Raw genomic sequence first — 13,130 nt, 5'->3', positions numbered from 1 at the left:
CCTTAAAATGTCTTATTCAGTGTTTGTGCGACTGTGGCTCAGTGGTAGAGCAGGGTTGTCCTTCAATCAGAAGTCCTTGGGCAAGACACTTACCCCAAATTATTCCAACGGGCTGTTCCTGCGTTGTATGAATGGGTATGACTGATTGGTTAATCCAGATGGCCAGTTGGCACCTTGCATGGTAGCCCCCGCCATCAGTGTATGAATAGATCTTAATGGATGCATGATGACATGTAGTGTTAAAGCGCTTTGAGTGGTCGGAAGACTAGAAAAGCGCTATACAAGTAGACTACATTTACCATTCAGTTGCATTCAGTTTGATGTGTCACTTCTTGTTTCATAAAGCAATGGGTGAGGTCACGTGACAATGTCCACATCGTATATATGGTCTATTATAGACTTATAATCCTTCTCAATCATCACTTATGACCCACTAGAAGGGTGTGGAGGTGTCTTCAAAGACTCTGCCCTCTGTCTGTATTTTGTCATTTCATCTGATTTTGCTGTGTTCAGGACATTTCTGGCACTCTACTTTCGGAGAGTAGGTGTGTAGCTCCATGCCATAACAGTGTGCAGGTTAGGTTTGGACCAGATTACTCCTCTCTTTTCATGTTGTCATGTCATGAATTTATAGAGCTGTAAGTTTGTGTGTCTATTGGACCAAAAGCGGGGTTGAGCCACACACACCTACACACACAGGCAGAGCAGAGAGGCCGCAGCGGAGTTGATCTGACAGAATGAAAGGGAGCGCCTTGGCTGCATTTATTCAAAATCCAGCATTGCAGCGCCTTCAAGCAGGGTTGCGCGGAGGTAGGGGCTTGTTTATCTGCGCTTTAGAATGTAACCACCATGAAACATCAGAAGCTCACCCCTAGAGCCGCCACACTTTGAAAATCCAACCCTGCAAATGTGTGATCGCAACTGTTTCCTTTCATGTTCAGTTTAAATGTAATGCGGGCTCAAACTTTGCTGAAAGCAATACAAGCTGCTTAATAGTCCAAGACCTTTGTGTACACAGTCATTTACAACTACGTTTAACTGTCAGACACAGTGCATTTCATCACAGAATAAATACAAAACCACCGCTTCCAGGTAAGAGTGTACACATACTCACTCACCCATACAACAGATACACAGATGCCAAGTTTTCGGAATTTGAATGTAATAGTGTGTACAGAAAGGAGCCAAGGTCACTATTCATCCAGTTACTGCTTTCCATGAGAAGGCAGCGTTATGTACTAAAATGAACACATATTAACAGATATCACGAATGTAATATAAGGCCCATTCAACAACACAGATAAGGTGAACAACACATAACCCTCGTCTACACCAGTGGTTCACAATGCCTAGGCGCAAGTTGTTCATAGCAAACAAAACAAATATTGAATAGTTTACATTTATTAGTCAGAGAATTCACAACAACCACACAAAATCAGCTCTTGAGGAGTGATGACAGCTAACAAAAATCTACTTTGGAAAAGTTATGAGGCTTTTCTGTTGTGATATATTGTATTATATTGTGGTAGAAAAATACAAGGAGTATAGAGACAATACAAGCCTCATTCGCCATAGGTTAAGGGTAATTTTAATACTTGACCTAGGTAAGATGGCAGACATATGGTTTCATCCCGGGATGGAATCCCGGTCATTACAACATGTCACATGTACTTTTTTAGATCTATGTTTGGATCTAAGTACTCATGCCAAAAACAAACAACTTGTAGAAATTTATCAAATTGATAACACAAAAAAAAAACAGGCGTGTAAAGGCTTAAAGGGCTGAGCCCCCAGAACAGCTTCAATTCTGCTTGTGATAGATTCTTTAAGTCTGTGGAACTCTGCTGGACATTGTGTTTAATAACATTGTGAAACAAGTTGGACCAGACTCTCCCATAGGTGTTCAGTTGGGTTGAGATCTGGTTACTGTGAAGGCCAAAACATATTAATCACATTAGTGTAATTCTAATCAAACCATTCAGTGAGTCCTTGTGTCCATATGTGAAAATCTGGATCTGTTATATTTTTTTCATAACAAGTAAATGATTACAAGTAAAGTGATGAGGAAGAATAGAAATTAAGAGTTATGACAAAACACAAATCATATACCCTGACTTTCCCAGCCTGCACAACAGCCTACCTCTCAGCCTGCCCAGGACCCTAACCCGTAAACCACCCAGTTCCTGAGTCAGAGGTCCGAGCCGCCGTCTCCCGGTTTCCTGAATGGGAGGTCCGAGCTGCCGTCTCCCCGTTTCCTGAATCGGAGGTCCGAGCCGCCGTCTCCCAGTTCCTGCGCCAGAGGTCCGAGCCGACGTCTTGCCAGTTCCTGCACCACGTGTCCCGTCGGCGCCCCGGTATCGATGTGAGGGTCCTAGGTCAGAGGATATCGTATGTGTACAGATTATTAAGCACTCTGAGGCAGATTTGGGATTTTGCGCTATACAAGAATAGAATAGAACTATAGAATCTAGACTTCTTGATGTTGATTGTTGGATTGGCTTTGCAGAGTAGATCCATCTTTTACTTAATTTACACAGGCTCTAAAGAGAGAACAGGAGGGGGATTTCAATTTAGGGAAAGATTCTGAACTGGATGGTTCTTTGTAATTGGGGGTTGATTTTTTTCTTTTGATCTCTATTCCTTGGGAGGTTGACACTACCTGGCTGGAATGGATAAGTTACAAAGAGGTTGGACTTAAACTATACACTTTATCAACCACATTGAATACTCTAGAAATAAAATTGAGGCCAAGAACCATAACATAGACCACAGCTTTCGGCCAGAGTTCAGCTATAGGGGGAGTGGACACTTTTCCTTAATTCACAGAAAGGTTTCCCCATCCAATGCGGGTAGTTGCCTCCCGATTAGCAAGATACAAAGGGCCTTCTTCCCATGACTAGAGATTAGCCTTTGACCCCTTTAATTCCATCCAGAGATATTCATTTACATTACATTACATTACAGTCATTTAGCAGACGCTTTTATCCAAAGCGACTTACAATCAGTAGTATATTACATATCATTCACCCATTCACACACTGATGACAGGCTACCATGCAAGGTTACACCATCAGACTCTAACTAACATTCATGCAACATCCAGTCCACACCGATGGCAAGCCTTCGGGAGCAACTTGGGGTTAAGTGTCTTGCCCAAGGACACATCGACTGCCGAAGCCGGGTATCGAACCACCGACCCTCTGATTGGAGAACTACCTTGCTCTCCACTACGCCACAGCCGCCCCTGACCTAGGATGAATGAGAGCGTAACTTGCTCCTGTGTCAACACTAGCTTTCCCACATTTTCTTTTTGATGTACCTGTAGAAAGTGGTACAAGTAGTTGTTGGGCACTGAATAGCCATTTACAGGCAGCCCTTTTGGTTTTTGAACCCACGAAGGTACCTTGGAAGCCTACTGCCTTTAAATAAACAGGTGCATATTTTAATCTCAAATGACAGTTACAACATGTTTACATGCGTTACTGCTCAAAACCTGCCTTGTTTTTCTAATCCGATAGACCCAAACAACTGTCCAGGACTGGAGCAGGACGTTTTACAGTGGTGAGTTGTTACCAGTTTAATCAATTACTGCACTATGTAGCTAATGCTAGCATTAGGCTTTATGCCTATGCTGTGCTGTAAAACACAAGTCCTTCTATTTATCTAAGAAGCTAAGAATAACACTCACACACTCACGTAAGTTAGCTACTAACACATGCTCCCTGCAAAATACAAATGTGTTTTATTAGTGACTTTGCTCATATTATGTAGAGCACAGCAGATTTAGAGATTACAGATTTGTGTTGTATACAGTAAAAACACTAGTAGTACACAGTAACACCAAAAGTACTATAAAATGTAATCTTAACTGCAACCTTTCTGCAAAAATGTAGCTGCAAATAACAATCCCCTCCTAGCTGTTATTATGTTTGTAAACAACAATATGATCACACCATTTTATTAAGTAACATTTTTGCTTCCTGGATTAATATTTGTCCTATGCAGTCATTATTCACTTTATTTTAACACAGTATTTCTTGTAACTCCGTGTCTTATTTTCTTCATCCTCTCTCATCAGGTTTTGAAACAAATGAACCAGGTTCCAGTCCTTCCTACATGCATGGTTCACCATCCTGACCTCGATTCAAACTGTTTGAATCCATAAAACCTTCAGATTATCCACAACATATACAGAGCTGACTATGGACGTTTGAGGCGTAGTATAGAAGAGGAGTAAATTGTTATTACATATAATGCAATCTCTGTAAACTACATCTTAAGAAAATTGTTTCATTCTAACACAAGATAGTAGGAACTAATGAAGAAATGAGAATTGTTTATTTTCCTTCAAATTACTTTATTTCTTTTCGAATATAAAAAGATTTAAATAAAAAAGAAACATGTTAATACTGTATAGATAGTTTTTAGCTGCAATGGTAATGTTGTGTGATCCTCTCCATACATGCGATACTGGCCTCTCGACTACCGTGGCTTTGTCAGCTGGTGATATTTAGGACGACACATGAGGCCAACACATGAGGCTCGCCATCCCGTCATGGGTTGGGTTTCAGAAACGCAGGGAGTTTCCTGATCCGGCTGGTCAGAGTGTTGGCTTCAGGCTGCTCCTTGACAGAAGAGGGACACATGGCGGGCAACACTTTCTCCTTTGAGGGTCTCTCACACTGGGACGACAGGTCCTCATTTTCATAATAATAAATGAAAAGGCACAACCTACAATAAAAGAATGCCAAGTCAAAGGTTTACAAGAATGTCAGCCCGAAATATGAAATTCAGGAGTTTTCATGAAACTGAAGTGCTCTGTATTCCCCATAGTCCCCATAAGAGTATTTCACAAGTCTACAATTTGAAACACAAAAGCACATTTAATTTATAACATACCTTAGCTTCTCAGGTGAGTATCTCTCAGAGTACCCCCAGACAGCTGAGTGCCAACAGATACCATCCTTTGAGAAGTCTGTTGTCGGTACCGGGTCCTTCTGTGATGTACTCTAAAAGACAGAGACAAATTTATTCATTAAAACTAATTAGCATCAGATGAAAACAGTCAACATCTAGCCAGCTTAACAGTCTTGTCCCGTGAAAAATCAGCAGACAACAAATTTAAGCATTTAAGCACATGCACAAAGACTCACAATATTATTTTATGACACAAATACAGCCCGGCTAAAATTTACGTTGTTTGTCTTATGCCGGGATGTGTCTAGTTGACCTATTGTTGGCAGTTTAATGAAAGGAGCCCAGTGGCTCAGAGCAGAAACAGCGGGGTAACAGCCATGAAAATAGCTACAAAGTTAGGCAAACCAAGTGGATAGTGGCAGTAACATTACAGCTTGTAATCACAAACCTACCTCCTCACTTGAACACTATTCACGATGGACATATTCAGTCCTCATATTCTACACAGTGTTAGCAGTGGGGCTAAAGCTGATTAGCAGAGCCATTAGAACACAATAACATTAGCTGCCAACGTTAGCCGAGGCTACAGCTGAGCACTGTGTTAACATTTGAACCCCGGCTAGTAACGTTAGCTAACTTTGTTGTGTTAAACATTAATCATCCACGAATAATAAATCTACTTACAGGTTGTAATCCTGACCCGTCATCATCTTTCAGAATAAAAATATATACAACACACTAAAGGAGAGGGAAAAAGTGGAAAAGCATAATAGGGCCAGTTTGACATGAGTTTTGTCGGGTGCATATCTCACACTTAGCCTAGCTCAACTCTGCTATAATGTTAGCTAGCTTTCAACCATTTATACTATTGACACGGTGTACTATATCAAAAAACAAAATTTGCACTACCATTACATTGAAAAACTCCTGCTGGTGAACAGCAGAAAACAAAAGTTAGCCTGCAACCGGCCGTTTAAATACAATTCAACGCTTTCATACAGTGGCACAGAACATGTAGCTAGCAGTGTTTGAATGTTACGTCAGCATGTGTCTGACTCTCAGACTGAAAACTGCGCGCGTGTTTGAGGGGGAGAGGGCGGACACACGCATTGTTTCTGTAAGTTGTTAATAATCATTTGAATGTCAACGCTGTGTATGACGCATGTAACCGTTCCACACAGCCTTATTTAGCCATCATAAGCTCACGTTATAGCGCCACACTTCTCGGCGGAGCTGTATCTGCTGCCTTAGAAATAAATACACAACGTGTGTTACGGCTTCTCTGCAATGTTACCGGCTTTTTCAGGCGAAATAAATAGTTTAAACCAGAAGTCTCCCGACCACGGTTGGTGCTGCTTTTGATAGGAAGGTAGCGAAATGCTTTGTACATTATGTCTAAACATTTCTGCTGCTCAGACTTAACTTTCCACAGTTGTATAAAAATGCCATAGACCATAGGAAATTCGCTGTAATGAAGTGTGTCTTATCTTGAAACAAACCTGTTGTTATATTCTTATTAAAACAAACTTCAATTGCCAACCAATTTATTTTAAGCAGATAAGCACCGTATTTCCCAGTCAAAATTAAAAGAAGCAAGGTTAAGTCGGTGTTAAAGGAATATAAGTGGTTCTGCTACCATAACATCCCATTACTATATTTTTATTTTCCTAGGTATTTGGCCATTATACGTTAGTCATTGAAATCATATTTGATCCTCTTACAATTTTGAAATCAAAAACTTTTAATCAGGTGGAAAATTGCACTTTTTTCTGTACTCTGGTCCTCTACATTAAGTTTTAATAAATATCAACAGTCCTCACATTTTACTGAATGTAATTATAGATTTCTTTCCCACCGATTATAAGTTTGTTGTTTTAACTTTTTTAAATGATTTCTCTCTTTTACCAGAAATACAAAACATAATAAGGCAGTGTCCACATGCTCTGAAATGTGTGTGCACCTCCCCTATATACATGGTAAGTTTATATTGTTTAATTGTAATCATATCTACTGTACTTTTTGTCTCTTTTCCTGTAACGCTTATGTTAAAGGCCAGGTTGCAGACTTCAAAAGCAGTTGGCAAGCTCTGTTCACTGGGAAAGAGGTGGGTGTTCTTTATATGCCCAGGTTTTATGTATGGCCCCAAAGTGCATGCACACACACAAGTACAGGAAGATATTGATAAATCAAATATAGTGCTAACCAAAAAACAGGGATATGGATAATGTGATATTTATTAGATGATTGTATCATCCTTCATTGACATTGCAAATTTAGTGATCAAACGGCTACTAATTCATTGTTCATCCTTCCTGTTTTGTACATTTTTGTGATTTTCGAATGAAAGGTAAGTTTTTTCAGATTGCTAAAAAGTTTATGCGGATATCCATGGCACCCCTCCTATCTACCGTTACTCGCCACGCTTGATGCAGATCTTTTGATGAAAAGGTGGTGCGGTTGGAAGAAAGATAAAACATCACATGGTGGCTATCTCTAAGGTTTGTATTAAAATGGTTGGACAAATGCTTATAAAAAATGTTTTAAGCCATGTAAATTGCACAAGCATTATTCTCTATACATATGGTGTGCAAAATTGACAAGAGTATGCAGGATTTCACTTCACTAAAAAGCTTAGACCAAATGATTTCCTCATATCTGACTGAAGTTTGTTTCTGTTTTTTTTTCCTTCAGGAAAACACAGTACATACAAGACGAGTATGCATCGTAAAGTCATTGTGCACCTACCTGAATGAGGACCATGAGAAACTTGTCAAGGAAAACATGGTGAGTTACTTGTGAAGTACACAAGCTGGGACAAAGTAGCTTTATAGAGAAAGCATATGATTATTTGATTGATATATTGAATTAACCGCAGAATTTAAGGTTGATAAATATGAGAAATCAAACAGCAAACCATGTACAGCTAAAACCCTGCTTTTTCCTGTTTTTATTCATCACCCAAATTTCTGTGAGGTTGAAAACTGGAAACAAAGAATTTAGCATTTACTCAAATTTGCAGTTTTAAACTTAAAACAATGTCATTATCCATTGTTTTACATATTTTGTATCGAGCCCGGGAAGTTTCATGGAGATAAATAAAAAAAGTTTCATGGAGATGAATAAACAAACTAAGATTAATAATAAACTCGATGAAGGCGAGGAGGCTCTTAAGGACTGCTTTGACTCGACTGTGTGGGAAGTGTTCAGTGATGCCCATGGGGAGGACATCGACGGTCTCACAGACACCATAACAGACTACATTAACTTTTGTGTGGAGAACACCGTACCCACCAGGACTGTACAGTGTTTTTCCAACAGCAAACCCTGGATCAATCCTGAGATAAAGACCCTCCTCAAGGAGAAGAAGAGGGTTTTTAGATCAGGAAACAAGGAGGAGCTGAGGACTGTGCAGAGGGAGCTGAGGAGGAAGATCAGGGAAGGGAAAAATGTCTACAGGACGAAGATGGAGGATCAGCTGCAGCAGAACAACATCAGCGGAGTCTGGAAGAGCCTCAAGGCCATGTCTTCCTCCACCCCCTTTCCCTCCACACTCCTCAAACACTGCACTCCACCAGCACCCCACCCCCACTCCAACAACCTACAACACACAGCCCCCTTCCCCCAACTTGTCCCTCACAAATACCCAGGTGAGAAAAGAACTGAAGAGAATAAAGGTGAGAAAGGCCACGGGTCTGGACGGCATCAGCTCAAGGCTCCTCAGATCCTGCGCAGACCAGCTGTGCGGGATAGTGGAGCACGTCTTCAACTTGAGCTTGAAGCTGGGGAGGGTACCACAGCTATGGAAGACGTCCTGCGTGGTACCAGTCCCAAAGACCCCGGGGGCCAAGGACTTCAGCAGCTTCAGGCCAGTGGCATTAACATCCCACCTGATGAAGACCCTGGAGAGGCTGGTCCTTGTGCACCTCCGCCCCCTGGTGATCTCATCTTTGGACCCACTTCAGTTCGCCTACCAATCTGGCATCGGGGTGGATGACGTTGTCATCTACCTGCTACAAAGATGCCTTTCTCACCTGGAAAAGGCTGGAAGCACTGTGAGAGTCATGTTCTTCGACTTCTCCAGTGCCTTCAACACCATCCAGCCGCCACCACCACCTCGCTGCATGGATCCTGGACTACCTCACCAACCGTCCACAGTATGTGAGGATAAGGGAGTGTGAGTCAGATCCGGTGTCCTGCAGCACGGGGGCCCCACAAGGAACTGTTCTGGCTCCATTCCTCTTCTCCATATACACATCGGACTTCAAATATAACTCTGCTACCTGCCACCTGCAAAAGTTCTCTGACGACTCTGCAGTCATCAGCCTCATCTTCGCCGGTGATGACAGGGAATACAGAGAACTGAACCAGGACTTCATAGGATAGTGCTGGCGGAACCGCCTCCAGATCAACTCTGGTAAAACCAAAGAGCTGGTGGTGGACTTCCGCCGGGGTAAACACTGTTCTCCGGAACCAGTGAACATCCAGGGACAGGACATTGAGATTGTGAAATCTTATAAGTACCTGGGTGTTCACTTGAACAACAAACTGGACTGGACTAATCATTCAAAGGCACTTTACAAAAAGAGACTAAGGTCCTTTGGAGTGCAGGGAGCACTCCTGAGGACCTTTTTCGACTGGTGGCATCAGCCATTTTTTATGCAGTGGTCTGCTGGAGCAGCAGCATCTCGACAGCTGACAGGAAGAGACTGAACAAGCTTGTCAGGAAAGCCAGCAGTGTGCTGGGGTGTCCACTGGATACGGTGGTGGGAGACAGGAGGATGATGGCCAAGCTATCATCCCTGATGAACAACACCTCCCACCCCATGCAGGACACCCTGGCAGCTCTGTACAGCTCCTTCAGCCACCGGCTGCTTCACCCCCGGTGTGTGAAGGAGAGGTACCGCAGGTCCTTCCTTCCTGCTGCTGTCAGGTTGCACAACCAACTCTGCTCCCAGTAGACACTAAAAACCTGTGCAATACAAATACACCATGCAATTATAGTTATAATAGTTATTCTGTCTGTACATATAATATTTCAATTATTGTGGATTTTACTGTTTGTTATTGCTTATTTATAATAGTTTTTCACTGATTTTTCTAGGTCTACAGTTTTGGCAGCGGCTGTCGGACCAACAATGCTTTTGTGAGTGGAGGAGACATACTTGCACACAATGTGGGTTGTAAACATTTACTTTTTTTTGTGATAGACTCCTTAATATAGGGTATTTGTATTCATTACATTACATATACATATTTTTGACATGTTGGCTGTCGTACTACAAGAGTGTATAACTGCTCCACTCACTAAAAACGCACGCAATTTAATTTTTCAATTCAAATGTAATTCTAATGGTTTGGTAAAAGTAAATATATTTAAACTGATTTTTGAAATGGCATCAACATAACAGAAATATTGTGCAAGCTATATCAGTCATGTTTCATTACTAACAATATTTTAGTTTTTTGCAAAGCACAAGTAGATTCTTTGGATTGTAATGGAGTGTTAAAAACAGTATTTTAAAAAACTACAGATATTTGCACTCAAGCATATTGTTGCAGTCATGCAAACATCTTTCTGGATTATGTTGTTAATAACGGGTCAATAATATTTGGTCAGTTCTACTGCTCTTGCATTTTTGTTGTTAAGTTTTACTTAAAAAACATGTTTTTAAAATAGCAAATCTTGGTAGCTGTATGTTAAAGCCAGAATTTTTTTTATGTGAAATTGTTTGGCATTTTGTTGTCCTTTTTTATGTTAATAGAAATTTGGTTATGTAATTTAAATGAATGCTTACTAGTCCTAGCAATGAAAACAACACTTATTGAGTGAACCAGTTAGACATTAGCTAAACTATCAAAAACTGGGACAACATCGAGGGCCAAACAGGGTCAACATGTATTAAACAGGATAAAAAGGATATTGGGTACATTGCAAAAAGAAAACAGATTTAAGTAAGATACAAATTTATCTAAGCACATGTGCCAGAGCCAGATGTTTGGCATATTTTCTTGGCTGCCAGTTCATTAATGTTTGGGGTAAGGTTCTGTGCTGTGGAAACCCTCAAGATGGAGTGACATCAGTGTGACGACTCTTGTGTGTTTTCTTTTCACCTCATCACAGAGAAAAGCTGCTCACACAGGTATTTGCTTCTTAACATGCAGAGCATTTGAGCAGTATGTAGGCGGAGTTAAGGTATTGTTTCAGGGATGAAGCTTGAAACAGCTACAGCGCACAGAGTCATACTTTGCCTTGAGTTTGTCATTACAACGAAGCTTGACTTGGAAAGCTCTCACTGCATCATACATGTCTGTGATCACACGTGTCTGTTATCATACATATAAGATAAGATAAGATAATTCTTTATTAGTCCCGCAGCGGGAGATCACAAAGAAGTATTATAAATAAGCAAATAAGCAGTAAAAACAGTAAAGAATATTAAATAAGTAAACAAACAGTAAAAAATCCACAACTAAAATATTATATATACAGACAGATTAACTATTATATTGCACGGTGTATTTGTATTGCACAGGTTTTTAGTGTCTACTGGGAGCAGAGTTGGTTGTGCAACCTGACAGCAGCAGGAAGGAAGGACCTGCGGTACCTCTCCTTCACACACCGGGGTGAAGCAGCCGGTGGCTGAAGAAGCTGTACAGAGCTGCCAGGGTGTCCTGCATGGGGTGGGAGGTGTTGTTCATCAGGGATGATAGCTTGGCCATCATCCTCCTGTCTCCCACCACCGTATCCAGTGGACACCCCAGCACACTGCTGGCTTTCCTGACAAGCTTGTTCAGTCTCTTCCTGTCAGCTGTCGAGATGCTGCTGCTCCAGCAGACCACTGCATAAAAAATGGCTGATGCCACCAGTCGAAAAAGGTCCTCAGGAGTGCTCCCTGCACTCCAAAGGACCTTAGTCTCTTTTTGTAAAGTGCCTTTGAATGATTAGTCCAGTCCAGTTTGTTGTTCAAGTGAACACCCAGGTACTTATAAGATTTCACAATCTCAATGTCCTGTCCCTGGATGTTCACTGGTTCCGGAGAACAGTGTTTACCCCGGCGGAAGTCCACCACCAGCTCTTTGGTTTTACCAGAGTTGATCTGGAGGCGGTTCCGCCAGCACTATCCTATGAAGTCCTGGTTCAGTTCTCTGTATTCCCTGTCATCACCGGTGGAGATGAGGCTGACGACTGCAGAGTCGTCAGAGAACTTTTGCAGGTGGCAGGTAGCAGAGTTATATTTGAAGTCCGATGTGTATATGGAGAAGAGGAATGGAGCCAGAACAGTTCCTTGTGGGGCCCCCGTGCTGCAGGACACCGGATCTGACTCACACTCCCTTATCCTCACATACTGTGGACGGTTGGTGAGGTAGTCCGGGATCCATGCAGCGAGGTGGTGGTGGCGGCTGGATGGTGTTGAAGGCACTGGAGAAGTCGAAGAACATGACTCTCACAGTGCTTCCAGCCTTTTCCAGGTGAGAAAGGCATCTTTGTAGCAGGTAGATGACAGCGTCATCCACCCCAATGCCAGATTGGTAGGCGAACTGAAGTGGGTCCAAAGATGAGCTCACCAGGGGCGGAGGTGTACAAGGACCAGCCTCTCCAGGGTCTTCATCAGGTGGGATGTTAAAGCCACCGGCCTGAAGCTGTTGAAGTCCTTGGGCCACGGGGTCTTTGGGACTGGTACCATGCAGGATGTCTTCCATAGCTGTGGTACTCTCCCCAGCTTCAAGCTCAAGTTGAAGACGTGCTCCACTATCCCGCACAGCTGGTCTGTGCAGGATCTGAGGAGCCTTGAGCTGATGCCATGGGACCTGTGGCCTTTCTCATCTTTATCTTCAGTTTTTTTCTCACCTGGTTATTTGTGAGGGACAAGTTGGGGGGTGCGGGGCGTGTGCTGTAGGTTGTTGGAGTGGGGTGCTGGTCATGGAGTGCAGTGTATGAGGAGTGTGGAGCCGAGTGTTGTGGAAAAGGGGTGGAGGAAGAGGGGCAATCTACAGGGGTGCAGACGATGGGGGTTGCAGCAGCAGGGAGGTCTGGATGGGGGAGGGGTGGATGGCTGATCAAATCTGTTAAAGAATAAGTTCAGATCATTCACCCACTTTTGGTCCCCCACAGGCTGTTGGTTGGAATCCTTGTGGCCAGACATCGCCTTGAGGCCCTTCCAGACCCCGCTGATGTTGTTCTGCTGCAGCTGATCCTCCTCCAATTAAAAAGC

Source organism: Anoplopoma fimbria, chromosome 19 (genome assembly GCF_027596085.1).
Source record: "Anoplopoma fimbria isolate UVic2021 breed Golden Eagle Sablefish chromosome 19, Afim_UVic_2022, whole genome shotgun sequence".
In the NCBI taxonomy this organism is placed as follows: domain Eukaryota; kingdom Metazoa; phylum Chordata; class Actinopteri; order Perciformes; family Anoplopomatidae; genus Anoplopoma; species Anoplopoma fimbria.
The sequence above is the reverse complement of the archived record's forward strand: the minus strand, read 5'-3'. Positions refer to the sequence as shown.